This window comes from Ictalurus punctatus, chromosome 6, assembly GCF_001660625.3.
Source record: "Ictalurus punctatus breed USDA103 chromosome 6, Coco_2.0, whole genome shotgun sequence".
Classification (NCBI taxonomy): domain Eukaryota; kingdom Metazoa; phylum Chordata; class Actinopteri; order Siluriformes; family Ictaluridae; genus Ictalurus; species Ictalurus punctatus.
This window is the reverse complement of record NC_030421.2, coordinates 6520948-6546914: the sequence shown is the minus strand read 5'-3', so window position 1 is coordinate 6546914 and position 25967 is coordinate 6520948. Positions and strand designations below refer to the sequence as shown.

Here is a 25967-nt window from a genome sequence, read left to right as displayed (position 1 = left end):
TTTTTCTTTCTTTCTTTCTTTCTTTCTTTCTTTCTTTCTTTCTTTCTTTCTTTCTTTCTCTCTCTCTCTGCTGTTCTATTTCACATTCGCACTGCCTTTTATCCTTTCACTGCTTTCTTTCTCTGTTTCTCTCTTCTCTTCTTTTTTCTCTCTAGCTTTTCATCGCATTCTCTCTTTTATCTTTCTCGACTACTTTCTATAATTTTTTCTTTATGTCACTTCTGATAAAGATCTGTAAAGCTTTTTCTTTCCTTTTTTTAAATATTTATTTATTTATTTATTTATTTTTACAAAATTATCGTTAAAATACGATCTCCTAAAAAGGGACATTTATTTTCTGCTGAGGTTTTATATATATATATATATATATATATATATATATATATATATATATATATATATATATATATATATATATATTTTTTTTAAATACATACCACCATACACATCTTCTCTTATCCCAGACAAGAAGATACTGCCCCCTTGTCAGCATGACTGAATCGTCCAAGCTGTTGAAAGCTGTATAAAACATATCAGGAATATGTTTAAGTTTTCCGGAATACTAGGAATATTAGTATTAACACGTGCGTGATCAGAACGACGGTGTGACGAAGTGGAGTCGCAAATGAGTAGCACGCAGTGTGTGTGCTGTCTGGGACTTTACTTCTCACTGTCCTGCTATAGAGTGTTAAGGTTTTCTATACAGTGCTACTACACACACACACACACACACACACACACACACTGTAGTGTAAATAAGCGTAGGAGTCAGACGAGACTGCTCACGCTGTTCAGATAAGATCAGAAGCATCTTTGCTGCAGTAGTGTGTGTGTGTGTGTGTGTGTGTGTGAGAGAGAGAGTGAGTTTTCACAGAGAGATGTATGATGTGTGTACAGTCACAGAGCAGTGTGTAGGACAGAAATACCGCTGGTCCTGCTGGGCTGCAGTTCTGTCTGTACTCAATTCTAGATGTTTCCAAACATTCAATGGATCTTTTCTCAGTGTGGATTAATATGGTGTACTGGCCTAATTCTCACTCTCATCTTATCTTTTTATTGATTTCTTTCTATATTTCCTTCTCTCTTCTCTTCTCCTGTTCACCTGTTTTCTTTCTTTCTTACTGTCACCATCCTCTCTCTCTCTCTCTCTCTCTCTCTCTCTCTCTCTCTCTCTCGCTCTGTCTCTGTCTTTTCCAACTGTCTACCTCTTATCTTTGTTTTTTTTTTAGTGTTTTTTTTTCTTTATTGCTAATCTTTAATTTCCATCCAGTCCCCGAAGACCTCTCCGATGCTATTATTCGTTGCTATGGAGACTGACTCCGGGTGTGTTGCCGTGGTAACAGAGGTTCGGCCGCCCACGGCTCTGGGCAGAAGAACCTCTTCATGAAGGCAGAGAGTGGAAGGAGTTAGTCAGCATGTCAGTGGGCCAAAACCAACCCAAAACACACACACACACACACACACACACACACACACACACACACACAGAGAAAGCTTGAAAAAGAACAACCCCGGACTACTCTGCCTGTAGAGTGGTTTATTTATTTTTGAACTCTTTGCTCAGAAATAGTGAGTCTCTTGATAAGACCTGATCATCCTAATAGATTCATTTGTCTGTGACAATAAATCAACAGTTAATTAGATCATAATTGCAAAGCTTTAGATCTCTGGAGCGCTTTCTTTTGTTCCCCGATCATTATCCAGCCCTAAATCAATTCTCCTAATGAATAATTCAAAACAAATGTCATGCTGAGTGAGATCGAAGGCATTTGATGGATATGATGATGCTGCTGGTTGTGTGTGTGTGTGTGTGTGTGAGAGAGGTGTCTTATAGGACAGCTCGTATTCCCTTGGCTGCAACGGAGGTCTTTGTTTGTGTGTAATGGGTGGGTTGTGGGTTTATGTATACATCCTGTGCCTTGGAGCAGGAAGTGACAGGAAGCCGCAGTCACTGATGCGTATTGAGATGACGTTCTTCTCCAAGGCGAGAAGATTCGTATTTGGTCAGGTTTAACATTTCTTCGTTTTACGAGACAGTTTATCAGCCTCGTTTTTATCTGTCGCACAATTTTGAAACACTTATTTATTTCGATTTGATGTTATTTATAATTCTGGGGCGGCACGGTGGCTTAGTGGTTAGCACGTACGCCTCGCACCTCCAGGGTTGGGGGTCTGGATCCCGTCTCCGCCTTGTGTGCGCAGGTTCTCCCCGTGCTTCAGGGGTTTTCTCGGGTTTCCTCCCCCAGTCCAAAGACATGCGCTGTAGGCAAATGTAGGCATTTCCGAATGGTTCGTAGCGTGTGAGTCTGTGTATGATGGGTTGGTACCCCGTCCGGGATGTCCACGGGATGTACCGCCTTGTCCCCGCGAGTCCCCTGGGCTAGGCTACAGGCTCCCTGTGACCTTGTGTAGGAGAAGCTGTGTGGAAAATGGACAGATGGATGGATTTATCCTTCTACTGTGGCGTCTGTGAGAATGAGCGATCTAAGACCTAAGAATTCCATTGTACAAGGAGATGATTATAAAGGTCATAAATCTCTTTGGTATTTGATGAAGAGTGTTGATTATGGCTGGTGTTTAATGTGGAATGTCTGGGGATTTTTGGCGTTTGATTGATAATGGTGGTGTTTGTTTGTTCTCAACTTCTGTCTCTGTTCTCCTTGTCTCCATGTGGGTTCCTCTGGGTTCTCTGGTTTTTTCTCACCTATAAAAACAAGCCAGTAGCTATGCTAAATTGCACCTGGGTGTAAAATCAATGCCTGGTGTGTGAGTACTGCTTTGTGATAGACTGGCTCCCCATTCAGGGTGTATTCCTGCCTTATGTCCAGTTTTCCCAGGATTGGCTCCGGATCCACTGCCACCGTGGCCAGGATCAAATGATTAGTGAATTCTCTCGCTTGATCTCTAAACATTCACTGTCTGTGTGTTGGATATGTTACGTATCCGTGCTTCAGTTCTATGCAGGTTTGTGGAAAAGCTGTGAAATTTCCTGCCCATCTGTGATTTGTAACACACCCTACACTTCTGCGGCTGAGTGTTACACACGGCGTCAGCTTCCACCTGGTTTCATGAGTTCACTCACCCTGACAATTATATCAAAGCGTTGGCGAAATGTTAACAGAGCCAACAGTCTTCTGGCAGCATGAGTATAGCATTGTGTTTCATGGGAACATGCAGAGGTGTGTGCCCGCTTGTTTATTACTCCTCGTGTCGGGCGTCTGGCGGGAAGCAGAAGATATATTTTGGAGTACTCGTGTATTGTAGTGTATATTTGAAGGGTGCTTGAGTGTGGATTCAGCTCTGGCAGACAGAGACTCCCTCCTACGTGCCTAAGCCTACGCTTCACTCACATGTTTGTTTCTCAGCCAAGTATTTACTGCATGCCTCGTTAGGCGCATCTTTTGACAGACTCCGGTATTAATAACCCTTAATTAGCAGCACATCATGGCGTTCACTTCTGCAGCTTATTTTGTAAATGTGTAGCTACATGTTCACTTTACACTTACTCCTAGTGTCACGTCGTTACTCACCTGCTATTTAAAATGGTTTGTTTTGCCTATTTTTAAATTCTTGTCCTCTTCTTTTACTAATGATCAAGGTTCATCTTTCATTGCCAAGAGCACCAAGGCATCACTAAATAAGACCAGCAAACATCAACAAACACTAATATTCTCCATTCTCCGCCTATGGACAGCACCATTCTCTAGCAAACACTACCACAGACAAATGAACAAGACCATTCTCCTACATATACTAACATTTACCAGTAAACATCACGGTGGTGTTTGTTGGGGAATTTCGGTGCTTATTGGTGCATGGCGGTGTTTGCTGGAGAATGACAACACCACCATTCTTCAGCAAATACCACCATGCACCCGTGTGCACAATTATTCTACAGCAAACACCACCATACACCAATAAACACCATCATTCGTCAACAAACACCACCACACACCAATTTACACATTTTTTCTCCAACAAACACCACCATACACCAATAAACACCATCATTCGTCAACAAACACCACCACACACCAATTTACACAATTATTCTCCAACAAACACCACCATACACCAATAAACACCATCATTCATCAACAAACACCACCATACACCAATAAACACCATCATTCATCAACAAACACCACCATACACCAATAAACACCATCATTTGTCAACAAACACCACCATACACCAGTATACACAATTAGATTCCAACAAACACCACCATACACCAATAAAGACCCTCATTTGTCAACAAACACCACCATACACCAATATACACAATTATATTCAAACAAACACTACCATACACCAATAAACACCATCATTTGTCAACAAACAACACCATACATCAATGTACACAATTATTATCCAACAAACACCACCGTACACCAATATACACCATCTTTGACCTTTGACCCTTTCTGCTTCTACAAATGGCTCACAATATAATGGTTCCTGACTGAAGAGTTCTCTGAAAGGATCGCTGTGCTTGGTGTGGCCTTGTCATTCCCTTTGTGTTTCGTTCCCCTTCTGGTGTTGTCGTCTTCTTTTTGTAGTGTGTTGGCAGTTAGAAGGGGAGTGTGGTTAGGGCTGTGTGTGAGAGAGAAAAGGGGGGGGTTAGGGGGTCAGAAGCGTTAAAAAAGGATACTACCAAGAGGCATAGCTGTTTACGACGGCAACACGGCTCCTGCTGAAAGACCTCCTTGTCTGGATGGCCACAGTGTGTGTTACGGGAGCACTACATCATTAAAACACACACTACACATGTACGCTTAGTCAAGTTATATGCTGGACTATGTAACACAGACAAAATTTGATATTTGAAATCTGGCAACACCAAATTTAAGTGATTTATACTGTTAAAGATGATATCTTAGTTTGTGAAGGTATCTTGAATGAAGGAAACGTTATATAACGAATATAAAACCATTCAGCTTGTTTTTCTAGACAATATGTACTAATATCAAGCTTAAAATGGTCTTATTCTTAGTCGGATTACTCTACTGGTAAATCATTTTGCTTGTTTTTTTTTAGGAATAAATAATCTTCCTACATAATAATAGCACGATTTCGAGATTGAAATGTATAGAATTAGGCTTAATAATCGTATTTGTTTCCTTAACTATGTAATAAAGTTATGAATATTGATCGAAGGAGTATTAGTTGAATTTGTCTATATTCAAGATATTATTACTTGCTAGGATATTATTTGTTGTAGAGTGTAATGTGTTAAAGACAAAAAAAAAAGCTTTAAATGCTTGGAAAATACTAATTAAATTCTAAGAACATAGCTTTTTCTGAGTCAGCAAACTCTTTTTAAATAATAATAATAATAATAATAATAATAATAATAATAATAATAGCTACTTTAACAGTGGTCAAGGCTGTTATATAAAGATATAATGGACACCCAATACACACACACACACATCAGAATATATATTATTAATTTAGGACTGTAGTTTAATTCAGTGCCATATCCATATATATATATATATATATATATATATATATATATATATATATATATATAAAATGTAATAGTATATATGCGATACTTTTTATGGATGCACAAAAAGCACTGAATTAAACTACAGTCCTAAATTAATAATAAAAACATAAGCTACACTGGTACAGCATTTAAGCATCTCGTGACCGCATCACTGTCGTGCTCGTGCTACACAAACTCCGCTTTATAAATTTTATAAATCTTCTCGGCGGTGTTTAATATAAAATGCTCCACTTCCTTAGAGGACGTGGAGGTCGCACATTTTCTTCCTCAGTCACTTGACGATTTCGCCTCCGTCCCATCTGATGGTCATTGAGAGAAAAGAAAGTCATGTACGGTGATTCTGGGTATTAGGCTAAAGCTAGCGCTGTCGCATTACATGCTATGACGTCGTGTAGGAAGCGGCATATACTTCCGGTTAGTAAAAAAAAACCCCGCTAGTGTTCCATTTGAGATGATATTACCGTTCTAAAACCCACACGCTGGACGGTAGGATAGAGTGCATAGTGTAAGTGTACAGTACTTCATTTGTGACACAACTTTAGTATTTACTCTCTGAGGTGTGTTCGGAAGAGAAGTAATGTAATGAGTAAATCTCCCCCATGCCGCGTGCTGACCAACTAATCCATAATGAGATTCCTTGACAACGATTTTCATCATCGATTATTATCGATTTTATCGGGTAGTTGATGCAGCTCTACTGTGGTTGTAGTAGAAGTGTTCTTTAGAGCGAAGCAGTGGCGTTCTGGCAGAAAGGCTTGCGTTTTGTTTGTGTGTTAAAAGATGAGTAAATATTAGGTTGGTAATTACGCAGTGGAGCTGTTTTCATTACTAATGCAGTTTACACAAGAGCAGTTCAGAGACACAGCCCATGGACCTGCATAGATATTTAATGTTGCATACACATCACTTAGATGGCAGCTCTACCCGTTACTGAGACTAAACCCCCCTGAGAACACTTGTGTTTGTGTGTGTGCGTGTGTGCGTAAGAGAGAGCGAGAGAGAGAGAGAGAGAGAATGAAAGAAACCACACATAAAAGGGCATCCATGTTACACAGAGAGCAAATTAGCCAGCAGTGTGGAGCCAAACTACTTCCTTTTCTCTCTCTCTCTCTCTCTCTCTCTCTCTCTCTTGCTCTTTTTCTCTTTCTCACACACAGGAGAGTATCTTGGTCCAGAGGGGTTTACAGCCTTCACCACACCCTTCTTTACCCACCCTGAAGTGGCCACTTCCCTCAGCTACAGTCCTGACTCTTTCTCTCTCTCTTTCTCTCTCTCTCTCTCTCTCTTTCTCTCTCTTTTTCTTTCTTTCTCTATCTCTCTTTCTCTCTCTCTCTATTTCTTTTTCTTTCTCTCTCTTTCTTTCCCTCTCTCTTTCGCTCTCTCTTTCTTTCGCTCTCTCTCTCTCTCTTTCTGTCTTTCTCTCTTCCTCTCTCTCTCTTTTTTCTTTCTCTCTCTATTTCTTTCTTTCACTCTCTCTCTCTCTCTCTTTCTCTCTGTGCTTTTCAATCCTCTTCTCTCATCATGTGTTGTTTTTATTCTTTTCCTCGCGGATCCATGCCTCGTTTTCAAACGTCCGTAGTTTCTAAACTCATCTTCTTTCCTCGCTCAGGTTCTTTTTTTTTTTCTAGTGACGTCTCTGTTTGTGTTTAATAAAGCTCTTTTATTGACGGGGCGGTGTGGAGTACATTATTAGCACAACTCCCTAAACTGTGTGAGAACAACAAAAACGAGAAATAACTGTTTCAGTACAGAAAATAACAACAATCAGTAGTGATGAGCAAAACAGCACCTCTGTCTCTTTCTCTTTCTGTCTCTTTCTCTTTCTGTCTCTTTCTCTCTCTGTCTCTTTTTCTTTCCCTCTCTGTCTCTTTCTCTTTCTCTATTCACAGTGCAACTATAACAGCAAAAATAACAAAATATCACTATTAACAACGCTAACAACAACAATAACACAGTAGTGACTAGAGATGTTACTCACCCCATACCCGGGATCAGTATTGACCCGATACTAGCAAAAAATAGCGGATCGGATATTGAAAGGAAAGAAAAACGAACAAATTCAATTTGTTAAAGAGGAATTTGGAAAGAAAACGTAAGTGTATATTGTTTTTTTTTTTGTTTTTTTTTTTCATTTTTATTTTCAGATTGATTTCATTATATTTACGCTTTATTATATTTGTTAGATTTACCATGTACATGATTTCTCTGTTTAACCGAATAAACAAGGGTGCCGTCTAGCTGTTTATTTAAAAAAGAAAAAATATCGGTATCGGAAAAGAAAAAGTAGCAATAACAATAAATACTAACAGCAAAAAAACACAGGCAATATTAATCTTTTCTCTAAGTCTTCCTTTCTCTTTCTGCCTCTTATCTCTGTTATTGTATTCTTTCTCTCCTTGGAACTTTCTCTCTGCCATTTTTTTCTAATTCTTTCCTGTTTTTTCCCCCTCTTTCCTTCATTTCCTCTGGCTCCATGTCTACCTCGCAGTCTCTGATTTATATACAGACTGGCAATGATGATGATGATGATGATGATGATATGAAGATAATATCTCCAGGGTTTTTTTATCCCATTACAAACAAAACTCTGATCTAATCCCATATAATTAGTGCTTTACATTTGTGTAAATGTTGTTGTTGTTGTTGTTGTTGTTTTTTTTTTGAGTCTCTCCTGCTCTTTTTATTAATCTCTGTCCATCTCTTCCCTCTCTCTGGAGGATTGCCCCTCTCTGCACTTCCTTTCTCGCTCTCATTATTTAAGCCTGTGCGCTAAACTCGCCCCTGGGAAGCATATTTCACACAAGAGGAATTTCCTGTCTTCTTCACAAGAGTGGGTTGAAGAAACGGGGGGGTGGGGGTGACAGAAAGAGACTGAGAGACAGAGAGAGAGAGGGAGGAAATGACACCTCAGCCAAGAACTGGTGCTCCATCATCCTCTCTCTCTCTCTCTCTCTCTCTCTCTCTCTCTCTCTCTCTCTCTCTCTCTCTCCTTCATACTGCAGTTGTCTGTTTGTGTCAGTGTGTGTGTGTGTGTGTGTGTTTGTGTTTATTAACAAATCCGCATGCTCATATGTTAGAGAAGCGCTACGTTGCTGAGTTGGCATGTTAGCCTTTATTTTTTTTTTGTCCAATCAGAGATCACTGATCAACATCTGTCAGGCAGACTGAGAGCGAGGCTGTCGTTCATTTCTCCATCCATTTCCACAACTTCCGGTTCTCTTATCCCAAATGAGGATGAAACCGTTCTGCAAATGAGGATGAAGCCTTTCTGCCAGGCACTCTCTATCATGTTTGATTTGGGTGGCTGGGGGGACCCCCTAAAGGTTCACAGTCATCCCTGCGGTGGTGTCATAGTGGTTTAGTTTCCTTCCAGTGTTCTGGTTGTGTAAAGAGGTGTCGAGTTCCTGTATTGTTCTCTACGCCTCATCATGTTCCTTCCTCGGCTCTCTTCCTGAACGCGCGTCGTGGCGACGTCATGTGACCCGTCTCGGCCGTAATCTCCGGAAAATCTGCGGGGGTTTTGAAAAATTGTTTTGTTGATTTTGCGTTCATTTCTGTGATTGCAAAGTCGCTAAATCCTGACGTGGAAGATTGGAGTCGTCAGCTGTTCAGTTTGGATGTGTCTGCGCCGATGAAAGCCTCAGATTCTTGTTCTTGAGATGCTTTTCTGCTCATCACGGTTGTAAAAAGTGATTATATGAGTTACTATATCCTTCCTGGCAGCTTGAAATAATCTGGCTATTTTCCTCTGACCTCTCCCATCAACACGGCGTTTCCACCCACAGAGCTGGTGCTCACTCGATGTTTTTTGTTTTCCCGCACCACTCTGTGTACACTCTAGAGACTGTTGTGTGGGAAAATCCCAGGAGATCAGCAGTTTCTGAACTACTCAAACCAGCCCTTTTGATACCAACAACCATGCTACAGGAAAAGTCACAGAGATCACACTTTTTCCCCACTTGCGGGTGTTTAGAACCACATCCTGGTGTTGTTTTGGTATGGTTTGGTTGTCTCTAATCTGAGTGGACAGGTGCCACTGGTCACTTTGAGGCTTAGCAGGAGGTTTCAAAGACTGACCGCCTACTGAGGGTTTCTGACTGTGAGGCTCTCAGCCATCTGCTGCTAAGAAGGATCACAATTAGACACACACACACACACACACACACACACACATGCACGGGGGAAAACCCCACTAGGCTGCTCTCCACCCAGCTGGTCAGCTGTCCCTGTTCATTGTGTCCTGGCATTCCCTCCTGAGGAGGACAGCTAATAAATAATGGAAGCTGACAGAGCACGAAATCCAGTAGTTAGCATCATCATGCTCATGCTAGCAGCTGGGATTTGTTCCCCATTAGCTCGCATTTGTTTTTTTACCCCTCATCCCTTTAATCCGTTCCTTTAATGAACCAAAGATCGTTATTTTCATTTGATGACGATTACAGTGTTACATCTTTGTTAAGATACTCATGAGACACGTTTACCAGGTTTTTTTGTTGTTGTTTTTTTGAGACTGACGCCTTAATAACCAAAATCCTCGATAATTAGATTTTCAGTCTTTTTGATTAAACGGAAAGAAGCCAGTTTCCTCTTGGATGAAAGACAAATTCATGTTAATAATAACCGACTATTTTTATCCTGGGTATTAATTCGATTGATTAATTATACTGTTCTCTGTGTATTCTGATTTGATTGGCAGATTTTAGGGAAGAAACACAAGCTTAAGATTTTGAGAGATTTAAGCTTTTCTTTTTTAAATTATATTTTAGGACAGATGAATCTATTAAAAGTATTTTAATTAGCCTTCAACAACAAGCTAAAGGGACTGATATTTAGTGGGGTGTGTGTGTGTGGGGGGGGGGGGGGGGGGGTACGGACTACAACAACAAAAAACATGGCAATAACACTAAATTGACTTTTCCATCCAGTATTTTTATGTGAATTTTGAAAGACCTCAATGGACAAGCCTGGAATTCAGGGGGGGAAAAAACTAAAATTATATCAATATTGGAAAATATTGGAAAAAATGTTGCAAAAAATACAAAAAAAAAGAGGGTCGCGGGGAGCCTATCCCAGGGGACTCGGGGCACAAGGACACTCTGGATGTGGTGCAATCGCACACACACTCGCTCACCCAGTTATACGCTACAGATAATTTAGACATGCAAATCAGCCTACAGCGCATGTCATTGGACTGGGGGAGGAAACCGGAGTACCCGGAGGAAACCCCTGAAGCACAGGGAGAACATGCAAGCTCTGCACGCACAGGGCGGACGTTGGAATCGAACCCCTGACCCTGGACGTACGTACACGACAACATCTCCAAACAAAGTCTTGATTTTATGATGAAAGCAACATCTAACGTCGCCACGACTGGCGAACCAACATCAAATGTCAGAGTCCGTCCGTTACAGTGCCGCTGCGGTGCTCATTTCATTTCAGTGCAGAGATGAAAACCATCGCTGTTAGGACTGTAACTGATGGAAACACAGATTAATTCGCAGATTCTTTTACTTGTTTTCAAAGGAAAATACTGAAAACTAGTAATACTGATGTTACTGAAAAGATGGCCGTTTTCTAGCTAAGATGTTGTACAACAAGGGAACATCATCAAACCTTTTGGGAAAGAAAAACTGTGTGTGTGTGTGTGTGTGCGCCCAGGGGTGACACTACTCTTCAGACAGTAGCAGTCTAGAGGCTTCAATTGGCTGAGCCAATGAAATATTTACCATTGCTGTAACTCACAGCTTTATCAAGTGGCTGCTACCCGCGGCTTTAGTGTTTGATCCAGTGGGAGTGAAGTTCTGGTACTGTTTACACTGAAACCACAATCCGCCTCAATTTCACCCATCGAACAAGGTTCTTCATGGCGTGTTCTGAGCAGTTAGGACAAGAAGACCAGGTGCACCTCATCCGGTTTCGTACTACACAGAAAAAAGCTTCGTCAGCAAACTTGCAGTCCGTTCTTTGCTATTTTAATCTACGTTTGTACAAATACCACACAGCTGTGCAACTCTTTATTTACAATGTCGGGGCAGCACTTTGTCAGGATTGCAGTGTGTAGCCAAGCTGCTTCTGCCTTTGATTAAGAAAACCGAGGCACATTAAGCTGTGTTTAACGCAGCCGTATATACTGTACTATAGATCGCTAGAAACGTGATGATGAGAAGCAACGTGGTGAAATTAAAGACATAGAGTCATACAAATATGTATAGTATTCAAACAAAGACATATATTAACGTTAGATCAGTTAATATACAGACCTGGTACATGGTTAAATCTATAATACTGACCATATTAACCACTGTTTTGAGAAGATAATCATCAACATTAATCATCACTAAGGTTACATTATACTTAGGGAGTAGTTACGTGCTCACAGAAGAGGTGGGTCTTTAGCTGTTTTTTGAAGATAGTGACGGATTCTGTGGTCTGGATTGAGGTCGGAAGTTCATTCCACTTCTGACAGATAGTTACTGTGACGGTTCTGGAAAGGGACTTTGAGCAGGAACTACCAAGTTCCTGCTCCTTGTTCCTTGAGTAGGAACTACCAAGCGTCGGTCGTTAATCGATCGCAGATTGCGTGAAGGAACGTAAGTCTTCAGGAGAGAGTTGAGGTAGGCGGTGCTGTTCCAGACGAGGTCTTGTACGTGAGCATCAAGGCCTTGAATTTCATACGGGCGGCTTGTTGCTAACGCTGCTTGCTATTGTCTGCTGTTGGTGCTGTGCTGCAAGTTCAGTCCAAAATGTTGCGTGAATGTTTGCAGGCCACTGTAATAGAACAGAACCGATAGCTACTCAGGCCTGTAACTGTAATAGTGCGGTTAAAGTAGGTTTTTATGAATGTTACGTGCTCTGAAAGCGCAAATAAAAGACACACTTTCGATGAGGCGTCCGTGTTTTTGTCTTGTTGGGGTTTTCACTTTGCATATCGAACGCCCCGAGGTTGGAAATAACTTTATTACAACTTGCAAACGAGCACTTACAAGGCACCCGGAGTGCGGCGGAAGGATGGAGGAAGTTGGCGCTTGTGCAGTTTGTTCGTACCAAGCTGTATTTTTTTTGTCTTGGAGAACAATAGAGACTAATGAAAACTGGAAACAACTGATCGTAGCTGCTATAATGTAAGCGATAACAGGAACTTGTTTTGTGGACAGTGTTTGAAATTCTAATATCTAATCAGTTCAATTCGCAACCTCAGCAAGATATCTCATACCCATCTAGAATGTTTCAACATTATCACTTACTGAGAATTTGGATTAAACTGTTTTGGGGAAGTGTAAATATTTAGTGTATCCATATGGGACCATCCACATCAGCAGAAGATGAGTCACACTTGCAGAAAACTCCAAGCAGATGTAGAGCATCAGGACATTGCCGTTGAGAGAATCCTCTGCAACCCTCCGCTGATGAAGTGATTGAACGAGCCGAGCCTGTGTATAATGATCAAAGGGCTCGACACGGATGAAAGCCGCACTGCGCTAATAAAAGAATCCGTGTTCTCAAGTGCTTAAACACTGACACCTCAGTTATGCTCTTTGCCTTCTTTTCTCTCTCTCCCTCTCTCGTCAGTATCCTGATCCCAATTATCATGTGCACACTCTTGACCACACCGTCAGAACAGATTCGGAGAAATGTGATGTCCTGAGGTTTAATTAGCATACGAGAGTGCTTTAGCTGCTGTGGAATTGAATTAGGAAGCCCAAAAGACGCTGTCTATCTCCTTCCCCGTTAGTCTCACGACGTCTTGTCTGGTGTATGAAATAAGTAGCACGAAAAGAGCTGTATTTCTCCAAGGAAAACCTTTTATATGCACAACCACTCAATCCCTCACCGTTCATAATTACAGACATATTACAAGGATGAACATACCAGCATGACCACCATAATACACCACGGAGTGGAAGTGTTAAATATTAACGAGCACACTGGGTGTAAAAAAAAAAAAAAAAGCACATCTAGTGTGTGTATTGACATTCTGAGCATTTATTGGTCTCTGTTCTAAATATTTTATTAATAATGGCGGATCTATACAGTACATCTTTTATTTACAGCCCATGCTTGACACTATGGTAATAGCATGTTACATTTGAAACATAAACCCCTCTGTGTTTTATGCTCTGGCCTTATCTTATGCACTCCTGGCTGGTTTGGTATAAATCTACTTCTCTAAATAAATATATGGACAGATGGAAAGAGGTAAATACCAACACGACTACTGTGATACACTGGGATACTTGTATTTAACATTCGCATTAAAAGCGCTCTGTTCTATCGATCTATCCTGCATATATTTCAATTATAGCCCATGCTGGTTCCTGTGGTCACAAGACACATTGTCTTTTATTTACTTTTGCGCTCTAATGTAAAGCAACTTAATAAAAGGGTGAGTCTTTCCAATCTCAGGTCTCGAGTCCTCAGAACAACATTTTAGATCAGCTTCGATGTTCTTCACGAGTCTTTTTCAGCTAAGCAAAAAAGCATTTATGCTCAGACACACTCCTGGCTGGCTCACCATTTGTTACATGCAGGCTGTAATCCTACAATAAATAAAATAAATCAACTAGCATGACCACTGTGATATAAATGGGAATGGTAATATTACATGTTAAAAAGCATTCATCCATCCATCCATCCATCCATTTTCTGTACTACTTTTCCTTACTGGGTCGTGGGGAACCTAGAGCCTATCACAGGAGGCATAGATCAGAGGACGGGGGATACCCTGGACAGGGTGGCAATCCATCACAGGGCACAATCACGCACACATTCACACACCCATACACTACAGACACTTTTTTGGACATGCCAATCAGCCTACAATACATGTTTTTTGGACTGGGGGATTAAACCGGAGTACCCGGAGGAAACCCCCGAAGCACGGTGAGAACATGCTAACTTCACACACACACACACACACACACACACACACACAAGGCTGCAGCAGGAAACGAACCCTCACCACTGTTAAAAACCAGAAAATGCTATTCTATTCTATTCCTTTCTATGTTTTCTGTTTGATTCTGTTCATTTTCATTTGTTCTTTTTCTATTTCTTTCTATTCTATTTGTTTCTATTCATTTTTGTTTATTTTTATTCTATTAATTTCCATTTGTTTCTATTCTTCATGTTGCCTTATGACTGTAAATTGTTTTCTACTATAAAGCAATGTAATAAAAAGAGGTAGCAATTAAAAGGTTTGGTGTTGGATCTTAGCTCTTTGGTCTTTAGATTTGCACTTTGGATCAGCTTGAACATTCTTCCTGAATCTTCTTCAGTAAAGCTTAAATCATGTGTGGCCTGGGCCTTGTTTCATGCACTCCTGGCTGGCTCACCCATTGTTATATGTATACATTTATGTGCATAAATGAGTAGACAGATGAGAAGTGTTACATACAGTGCAGTGGAAGTATTAAATATTAAATCGATACTGATTATAAAAAAACAACAACTTTTATTGATGTTATGAGCCTTAAATGGTCGTTGTAATTATAGTGATCTTTTAATGATTGCTGATCTATACTTTATCTGTATTAATTGTAGCCCATAGTGGACACTATGGTTACAAGACATTTGCTTGTTACATTTCAGACACACCCTCTCTATTCTATTATATATCAAAGACAAGATAAATGGTTCAACCTTGCATCGTGGCTTTGATATTCTTCTTAAAGCTTCTTCATTAACGCTTGAAAATATTTATTCTCAGGCCTTGTCTTAGGCATTCTTGGCTGGCTCGCCAGTTGTTACATGTATAAATCTACTTGATCCACCTGTGGAGGGGCTTTTTGATTTTATTTTTATTTTTATTTAACATTGATTTAATGTGTATAGCCATTTCATTACATGACTGCCATCTGACTGGCATTTCACTTCAGCCCTACCCTTCATCTTGTTGGTGGGAAACCCACAAAACGGTTCCATGTCTCTATTTTGGGCTGAGACTAACCAGGTTTCATGGGTGACCCAGTTACACTACCCCTCAGGTCTGCTTCAGGGGTAGGTCCTAGCAGCTTTATTCTGGCCAGGGTACCAATAGGTTCTAATTTGGCTTCTTTTATGGGGGTCCTTGGCATGGCTTTTTATCCGACTTCTGCCCTCAGATCTATTCACCAAGAGTGGCCCTACTTGTGCATATGTACAGTGCATTCATTAGCAGCTAACCTTGAATTTATTGGAAGTCAATCACAGAAGTGTGAGACAGCTGGACACTAGAAGGCTAAACTCTAAACATTTACTGGGAGCAAGAAAAGTATGTTAGAGCATAAAGCTAGATTGATTCATCAGTAATTGTTGTGTGCTGCAGAGCTGGAGGCTTGAGACAGGGATTAGATTTAGGATTACTTTCTAAGTGGGCAGATGCTGATGGCGACAGTAGGATTATCGGCTTGTTGGCTAGCCCTGACCTCTCACCTTTGTGCATTCCCTCATTATTCTAGGTGGATATCAGTCTGGCTAATGAGGACTGAGGCTGTAATATATTGCACTGATTATATGCCCTGTACTCCATGTTAATGGCACTTTTAATAGAAGAATGACACGTCTCTGGAGTTGGGGGTTTAAATTCCGCCTCCGCCCTGTGTGCGTGGAGTTTGTATGTTCTCCCCGTGCTTCCTCTGGGTGCTCCAGTTTACCCCACCCACCCCACCCCAGCCCCCCTTACCAAAGACACGCACTGTAGGCTGACTGGCATATCCAAATTGTCCATAGTGTCTGAACGCGTGTGTGATTGTGCCCTGCAATGGGTTGGGATGTCCCCCGCCTTGTGCCCCGAGGTCCCTGGGATAGGCTTCAGGCTCCCCGCGACTCTGTGTCGTATAAACGGTATGGAAAATGGAAGGATGGATGAATGGACCTTCCATTTGGATTCAGATGTACTGTATGATCACACCCCGATAAGTATCATGTATACACTTGATTGGGCCATCATAAAGCTGGTTTACTTAGTTTTATTCCCGTTTACTGATCATTGCCTTACGCTGCTCTAATAGCATTCTCACAGAAATTTAAATCTGAAGAACAATGGTGTCTCTTTCGCTTGTGCTTCTCCTAATAAGTCTCCTTTTGGATCAATTGATTGAGTCCGGCTGTTTACTGATAGAAGTTTTGTTCTCTAAACCCACTTAAATGACTTTGGTTTCAGATTGCTTCTATTAGCTAAATGAGTCCATGTGCGCACTGAGTCTCAGTCTTTAGGGAAGCCGAATCGACTATATCGATTTCCCACCATGTTAAATACAATGTATATTTGTACAGCACAAAAAATATTACCATCTTTTGTAATTTTTCACACACACTATTTTCTCCAATTTCTCTAGTTTTCCTGGTTTTAAGCCACAGTATGTTGTAACTAATGGCTTAGAAGGTTACATTTTCATGCAGAGAGCTTTCTCATTACGCTTGCCTTAAGGCCATGGCCTGATTGAGGCACTGAGTGGATTGTGCTCTAGCTCAGGAAGCTGTTCTGTCACATCTCTGAAACATTATTATAGAGTGTCTTGAAAAAATGGGTACACGGGCAAACGTCTGAAAACATGCCACCACTTGAGAGAAGGCCCATGTAAAATAGCAGTCATGTTGGACGTGAAGAGAACGCTTGTTCACTTGAATGGCAGATGCAGGAAACATGATTTGCTTTCAGCTGCATTTCAGTTTAATTTAGCATCCACCTTTCATACCCACCCTCTCTGATTTCTTTTCAACGCCGCAAATCCACCAATATTAGAAGTATGGGCCAATAGAAAATGAGCACACGGATGATGTCGTGTCTGTCTGGAAGGATCAACATGGAGGAACTGTTCATTATTAGCGTTTCGCTATGGAAAGAAGCTTTTTCTGCTCTTCAGTCAAGACAGTGTATCTCATCGCTTACAAACAACAAACTAGCTAGCTAACTAAGGTTAGCTGTTCACTCAACCACTCTTTTCCCTCCATTAAGAAGTCACACCAGGACTCCGATAATCACTTCAATTTGCTCCACCCTGACTAAAAAACACGCACAGTGAATATCCGGTGTTTAAGCCTTCTCAATCCAACACCAGTGAAGCTCTTTCAATGTCTGAGAACTTAATCTTTTTCCTACCTGGTTTTACATGTTGCTGCTCTAGCTCCGCCCAGACCTCGCCCCTGGGTTGATTTACACCTGTCCCATGTAGTTAGGCTGATTTTACCCGTTCTAGTCTAGTCTAGTCTAGCTTCATGGTTTCCTAATTTTCTTATAGGGTCAGCGATATGACCAAAATATCACATTGTAATACCTGGAGACGGTTTTTTCCACAATGTGTACAGGGCTCTGCCTTACATTGTATATCGTAAATGGTCTGCACTTATCATCCATGTTATCATTCATGATATCGTCCATGATATTGTCTATGATATACTGCTACAATTCCTCAAATAGAATTTGTCATCCCGCGGTACAGTTTTTGACGTGTTTATGCGCCACAATGTGGGCATCTCGAACGTAGAACGAGAGCAAGCATGGCAGAAGGCAGAGTTCAGACCCCAGACAAGGAAGAAGAAGTAATCCCCAAAAAAGGAGCTTCCTCCGTAAATATGGAAGTGGTTCCGGTGCTGAATGCTCCTATTTTCATATCATTGTTTATATCGTTACCGCACAATAATACCATGAAATATGGCGATATAGGTTTACTAATAAACTGTCAGCAAAGCATGTTGTTTTGTTGCATTAACCAAACAGAAGGGGGAAAAAACTTCCTTTATTACTATATACTTTTATTAAAATACACAAAGCTGAAAAAAAAATCAATTCTAATACATTCTCATAATCAATAAAAATACATTTTACACTTGTAATGCAACATTTTAACATCACATCACTGCTAAAACTGTTATGATAAAAATGATATCACGGTACCTGCCATATCCCAGATCACGATAGGGATATTACCTACAGTATATCACCAGCTGTATTTTCTACACTGTCCTGGTGATCTTGTGTTCTCCATCTCTTCATAGCTGTATTTCTCGTCTTCCTGTGACCTCTGGCTGTCTTTGTCACCGAGTATCGATCTGCCTGTGAACCCTGTCTGTTCCTCGACCTCATCTCTGAATTATGATTGTTTTTTTTAGATGGGTTCTAATAAAGAGACTGCTGATGCGTCCGACTGTTTTAAACTCCTATATATTACAATCAGCCTCCACCATGTACGTAGATCATCATAAATCCATCTTGTTTATCCGATCATTATCCATCCATCCATCTTCTAATAAGCGGTAGCTTATCCTCTTCAGGGTCACGGGGAAACCTGGAGCCTATCCCAGGGAGCATGGGGCACAAGGTGGGGTACACCCTGGACAGGGTGCCAATCCATCGCAGGGCACAATCACATACACACTCACACACATTCATACACTACGGACACTTTAGACACGCCAATCAGCCTACCATGCATGTCTTTGGACTGGGGGAGGAAACCGGAGTACCCGGAGGAAACCCCCGCAGCACGGGGAGAACATGCAAACTCCGCACACACAGGGCCACGGTGGGAATCGAACCCCCGACCCTGGAGGTGTAACGCGAACGTGCTAACCACTAAGCCACTGTGCGCCCTCCGATTATTATTATTATTATTATTATTATTATTATTATTATTATTATTATTATTATTATTATTATTATTATTATTATTATTATTACTACATGATTATTCCTGATTATAACCAGGAATTCTTGATTCTCATTGGTCAGAATTTGTTTAGGATTCAATTCCCTATAACAGCAGGTCTGGCGGTAGTTCTGGCTGCAAGGTTTATTATATTAATGTGCTTGCTCTAATACGTTATTGTTTCTACGGTAACAGCTCATTCACGGGTACAAAGAAAAACACATCATCGTTGATATGCTGATGGTTTTCTGTAATGCGAATGTTTATTTGACCTTTATAGAAACAAGTCCCCATTGTCAGCACGTACGATAATCAGACGTAAAGCCGTAACGGTACGTTTTCCGACGCGGGAAAGTCGACAGGACAGAGGGGTTCAGGCTTTTACGGTTTCTCGGTAACGTGACAAGTTTGTTTCATTAACTTCGAGAGAGGGGAGAAAAAAGATGCCGGTGAGGGAAAGACGTTTTCCAGCTATTATAACATAAGCGAAGACAGGAACCGATTTTGTTTCGCAGATGTTCCACAACATTAAATGTAACCATAAATGGATAAAAAGTACAACATATTTCCAAACATAACATTTTCTCCACACTGTTTTTCATCACTCTTTTAGCCAGGGCTAACGATGAGCAATTGAGAAGAAAAAAAAACATTTGAGTGACTCGAAAATATCCAGTAAGCTAAAACTAATACGTTCATATGTCATATTTAACAGAAGCTAAACTTTTCTAAGTTCAATATCATAAAGATGTATCATACAGAGTTTTCCGCTTATCGTGACAGGAGATGTTTACATTAGTTCCGGGTCTGTTCTTCCTCAATCTGCAGGCGGATATGTGTGCTGTTTTGTTTTTTTGTTTTTAAAAAAAAAAAATCCTCCCTTCTATCTGTTCGTCCTCAGCCTCTCGCCACACACAGCTAAAGCAATCAGACACGGTATTAAAGGAGGATCGACTCCCAGCTCACATGTGAAAGTGTATTAGGCAGCGCTGCGGTCTGACACGCCAAAATGGTTGCAGCAGAGTAATAATCGTGTACGCTTTGGGCCACAATGAGCCTCTAATGAGTATTTTTAAGGTCCTCATAATGTATAATAAATACGTGTGTGTGTGTGTGAGAGAGAGAGACTTCCAGCTCGGTGTGTATTATATTCTGTGTTTGACTAAAACGCTGAATTTCTGACCTCTGACCACAGAAAAACGCCCCTCAGTTCAGAATTCCTACTCGGGATTGTTTTCGTCTACGCTGAGGTCAAATCAAAATGGCTGCTCACAATGTCACCAGTCAACAAAGTAGCACTTCTTTGCATTGTACGCACAAGTATTAGCTTTAGATCAAACGACATATAGACGTTTTCATTCGTTAGATCTCTAACACTGCACTGACTATACGGTTGACTCTGTTCGATAAGGTAAATCTAGAACAATCCCGTTAGCTGGCTAGCTTGTTGCTAACAAAAGATGAACACTTCGGCGTCCACGTTTTCGGTTGACGTAATCCCGGTTAAGTCGGAGTTAAGTCGGACGCAGCGGTAGAAGAGCGGTCATGAAGGAAGAAGAGTATGTGTTTTGAGTGCTGGAGTACACCGCAGCACACACAGATGGCAGCAGAGCCGTGCAGCCACGCTTCATTCAGCTTCTGGAAGCTTCTGCTGTAGTGACTCATTGATTGTTTAGTTCCTTAATGCGGTGGTGCGGCAGCTCCCGTTCACACACACTCACTCACACACTCTCATTTCCCCACATCTCATTCAGATACCCATACACTGATCCCTTAAACACGTGCACACACTGTACTCACGCTAGCACTGTTAAGTCTCTTAGCGAATTCTTTCCGAACGTTGCCGAAGAGTCGCACGACTGTATATAGTATATAAGAATAATGCTTTTTTTAAAAGTCCCCATGAAATCAAAACAGGCGTTTTTGTGGCATTTTAGTAGGAATATTTCAACCTTAAGGTTATCTATAAGCGAGTGCGCGCGAAAACCATGACAACATTCGCGTTTAGAGGGTATGCGCATTTAAAACGTAGAGTCTCTCGCTACCGCCGATACGGATCGACGGTTTTGATGACATCATTCTGCACTCCAGCTTCTCATCAGATTTTCAAACAGCGTCTAGAATCTGAAGTGTCGTGGAAATCAGCTTGCCGAAGTCACCGCTGTCGAGCGAGAGATATCGCACGGGTCGTAAACGTGTCTTCGACGATTCTAAAGCACGCGTTTTTTATTCAGGTTTCCAGCTGTATGACGGTTAAGAAGGAAATGGTTTGAGTTGTATTCCTTTTTTTTAATCCAGTACGGCTTAGCCCGGGCTGTGAGGTAGGGTAAACGCTATTGGCTATTTATAAAGGGGAGAGGCCACATGATATGTCCTGCCCTGACTTCCTGTTTCAGTGGAAATTACATCGAATAGCGCTGCACGTTTCAAGAGATTTCACGTTCATCCTAAGACACATGCATCGTACATAATGATTTTGAGTTTTTAAAAAAAATAATATTATATAAAATAATATTGTTACACAACATTTAAAATGAGTTCTGAGAGTCATCTCACACACACACACACACACACAAACACCCACACACACACATACACACGTGTACCGACTCCCTCCTCTGCTGGAGTGGCAGGCTGCCGGGTGCTGGCAGCCGGTGTGTGTGTGTGTGTGTGTGTGTGTGTGTGTGTGTGTGTGTGTGTGTGTGTGATGGTGAGGAGGAGCTCAGGCAGTGTGTGAGTGGGAGTCTCTGTGCTAAAGCTTTTCCAGGAGACTCAGTGTTTCTGTGTATCTGGACGACGGCTACATCCACGCAGGTCACATGAGTGCGAGAGGCGACATCTAGGACACCTTGTACTCATCCGCCCTCTCTCTCTCTTTCTCTCTCTCTCTCTGTCTCTCGCAGGTCCACCTGGTCTGGTTCTGCCTCCTCTCACTGTGAAGCACTGAAAACCAGCATCCTGCTCACAGGTAGGCATCTCTCGCTCTCTCTCTCTCTCTCTCTCTCTCTCTCACTCTGCCTCTCTTTCTCTCTCTCTCTCTCTCTCTCTCTCTCTCTCTCTCTCTCTCTGTCTTTCTCATTTTTCCTCCCTGTCTGTGTCCCTTAATCCAGAACCCTTCACTTTCTCTTCCCTTCTCTTTTTTACTTTCTCTCTCTCTCTCTCTCTTTCTCTCTCTCTCTCTCTGTCTGCAGAGATGCTGCGTCATTGTGTTCAGTGCTCAGGATTTTTCACTGTGTGAGCCTTCATCTCTCTCGTTCTCTTCCATTCTCTTGGTCATTATCGTTTTCTTTCTCCTCTGAGCTGATCAACTGAAAGTGCTGCATCATTGATTTATACAGTGGTGTGTGTGTGTGTGTGTGTGTGTGTGTGTGTGTGTGTCTCCACCTGCTGTTTTCATAATGAGAATCTGTAGGAGTGCTACTACTCTCAGCAAACGTGAGCCGTCTCTGTTACTGTACTGTACTGTATATATATATATATATATATATATATATATATATATATATATATATATATATATATATGTATAATGTGTGTGTGTGTGTGTGTGTGTGTGTGTGTGTGTGTGTGGTGGAAATGGTACATGTCAGACTCAGTGGTGGTTGTGTCTAGACTCAGCTGAAACCATTATACGCTACACCAAATGTGCCTGTAGTGCGCGCGCACACACACACACACACACACACACACACTGGCATATGGGTTTGATGAATGTTCAGGTGCCAGTTCTCCTGGGCTCTGTCACCTACAGTGAGTTTTGCACTGGAATGTTGGGTATAAAAGAAGTGGAGGGAGGGAAGAGAGAGAGAGAGAAAAGATAAGAGAATTCAATGATGAGAAGAGAGAGGAAGATGAGAATGATATAGAGAATAAGAAAGAAATAAAGATACAAAGAAAGAGTGAGATAAAACACAAATATATAAAAAAGTGGCGGCGAGAGAGAGGGAGGTGGCTATTGAACAGTTGATAGAGGGATGTAGGAAAGAGGGAGAAAGGATGAAAGTGAAAGAAAGGAAAAAGAGTAATGGAAAAAGAATAATAGGAAGAAAAACAAACAAATAAATAGATAAATAAATAAATGGAGAGAGTTCAAATGATGGACATAAGCAATTGGCAAGGGGAGGAAAAGAAAGAGAGAAAGAAAGAAAACTACAAAGAAATGAAGAAAGAGTGAGAAATTAAAAAAAAAAAACAAATAAAAAAGAACACGAGAGAGGTGGTATCGAGTGAACAATTGATAGAAGGACGTATGATAAACAGATAAACAAATAGACAAACAAACAATTATATAAAGAGATAGAACAAATGATGGAGAGAGGGAGGGGGAAGAAAGAAAGAAAGAAAGAAAGAAAGAAAGAGAAATAAAGACAAATAAACCAAAAAGAGGCAGAGAGACTTGGTGGGTGAACAGTTGCTCAGAGAGGGAGAATAAGTGTGAAAGAAATAAAAAATAATAGAAAGAAGGAGAGAAAAACAGAGAGAGAGAGAGAGAGACAGAGAGAGAGAACAAATGATAGACAGAAGCAATTGACAAGCAGAGAGAGGGGGAAAGAAAGGAAAAAAAAATAGAGAAGAGAATGAATAGAAGAGAGAGAGAAAGAGAGAGAGAGAGAGCGAGAGAGAGAATTTGATGTGGCTCCTGTAACACAGTAAATGAGTCCGGAGTGTATCCCGGGAATACTGGGTGTGAGACAGGAATACACTTTGGATGGGATGGCAGTCCTTCACATCATGCACACACGCACCACTAGGGGCAGTGTAGCATAGCCAGTTCACCTACTGATATGATGTCGGGAGATAGGAAGAACCTGGAGAATTGTTTCAGGGAAGTTAGAATGTGTTTTCTTCTTGAGATTTTTCTAGCTGAAATATTGCGACACAATTCTGTCGCTTATGAAATGGCCGACACAGAGCCGCTGTCGAACCTTTAAACTTCACCGTCAGCTGTTTATGGTGAACTCGTGAGTCTGTGCTTCATACACATGTAGCCACACAGACGGTACACCTCCAGTTCGACTGGTTACAGTCATGAGAGCTCTGTTGCTAGGCAACTGGAAACCATGGACGCTGAAGAACTCCTTGCTGTTATTTAGCTGGGGATGAGGCTGAGGGTTTAGTTAGCAAGCATACGAGCGGTGTACTGATGGTGGGGATTACTCTCTCGCCTTTATTATTGCTGGGAAATGAAAAACCAAACTCTGTGCCAGGAGAGAGAGCCGTCACTCTGCATGAGCATGCTGAACACACACCTCTGTTAGAACGCAGGTTATATCCTGCATCATCACATAACGTGATTGATAAATCGTCCGAGTTTTGTGTTATTGTGAATGTGTGTGTATGTGTGTGGGCGTGTGTGTGCATGTGTGCACATGTACATATGTGTGTATGTGTATATGTGTGTGCGTATGTGTGTATGTGTATGTGTGCGCGTGTGTGTATGAGTATGTCTGTGTGTGTGCATGTGTGTCTATGTGTGTGTAGGTGTGTGTGTGTATGTGTGTGCGCATCCGCGTACGCACGAGTGTGTGTGTGTGTATGTGTGTCTGTGTGTATGTGTATGTGTGTGTGTGTGTATGTATGTATATGTGTGTAAATGTGTGTGTGTGTGTGTGTGTGTGTGTGTACACCCCTCACATTTTTGTAAATATTTGATTATACCTTTTAATGTGACAACAGTGAAGAAATGACACTTTGCTACAGTGTAAAGTAGTGAGTGTACAGCTCGTGTAACAGTGTAAATTTGCTGTCCCCTCAGAATAACTCAACACACAGCCATTAATGTCTAAACCGCTGGCAACAAAAGTGAGTACACCCCTAAGTGAAAATGTCCAAATTGGGCCCAATTACCCCCCCCCCCCCCCCCCCCGGTGTCATGTGACTTGTTAGTGTTACAAGGTCTCAGGTGTGAATGGGGAGCAGGTGTGTTAAATTTGCTGTCATCGCTCTCACACTCCCTCATACTGGTCACTGGAAGTTCAACATGGCACCTCATGGCAAAGAACTCTCTGAGGATCTGAAGAAAAGAATTGTTGCTCTACATAAAGATGGCCTAGGCTGTAAGAAGATTGCCGAGACCCTGACACTGAGCTGCAGCACGGTGGCAAAGACCATACAGCGGTTTAACAGGACAGGTTCCACTCAGAACAGGCCTCGCCATGGTCAACCAAAGAAGTAGAGTGCACGTGCTCAGCGTCACTCAGGTTGTCTTTGGGAAATAGACGTATGAGTGCTGCCAGCATTGCTGCAGAGGTTGAAGGGATGGGGGTCAGCCTGTCAGTGCTCAGACCATACGCCGCACACTGCATCAAATTGGTCTGCATGGCTGTCGTCCCGGAAGGAAGCCTCTTCTCAAGATGATGCACAAGAAAGCCCGCAAACAGTTTGCTGAAGACAAGCAGACTAAGGACATGGATTACTGGAACCATGTCCTGTGGTCTGATGAGACCAAGATAAACATATTTGGTTCAGATGGTGTCAACTGTGTGTGGCAGCAACCAGGTGAGGAGTACAAAGACAAGTGTGTCTTGCCTACAGTCAAGCATGGTGGTGGGAGTGTCATGGTCTGGGGCTGCATGAGTGCTGCCGGCACTGGGGAGCTACAGTTCACTGAGAGAACCATGAATGCCAACATGTACTGTGACTTACTGAAGCAGAGCATGATCCCCTCCCTTCGGAGACTGGGCCGCAGGGCAGTATTCCAGCATGATAACGACCCCAAACACACCTCCAAGAGGACCACTGCCTTACTAAAGAAGGTGAAGGTGAAGGTGAAGGTGATGGACTGGCCAAGCTTGTCTCCAGACCTAAACCCTATTGAGCATCTG

At 41.7% G+C, this 25967-nt stretch overlaps 1 protein-coding gene across 5 annotated transcripts in view; it reads left to right on the top strand.

The window, feature by feature from the left end:
• The window catches only part of map2 (microtubule-associated protein 2), a 127986-nt gene that overhangs the window by 27070 nt on the left and 74949 nt on the right, over window positions 1-25967 (top strand). For 2 of the 5 annotated variants that reach the window (XM_053680751.1, XM_053680752.1), the window contains exon 1: window positions 21783-22111. The gene's annotated coding sequence lies outside the window, so the exon portion shown is untranslated. Of the gene's footprint in view, window positions 1-21780; window positions 22112-25967 lie in introns of those variants that run through there. The other 3 variants (XM_053680750.1, XM_053680754.1, XM_053680753.1) reach the window with 3 other exon arrangements.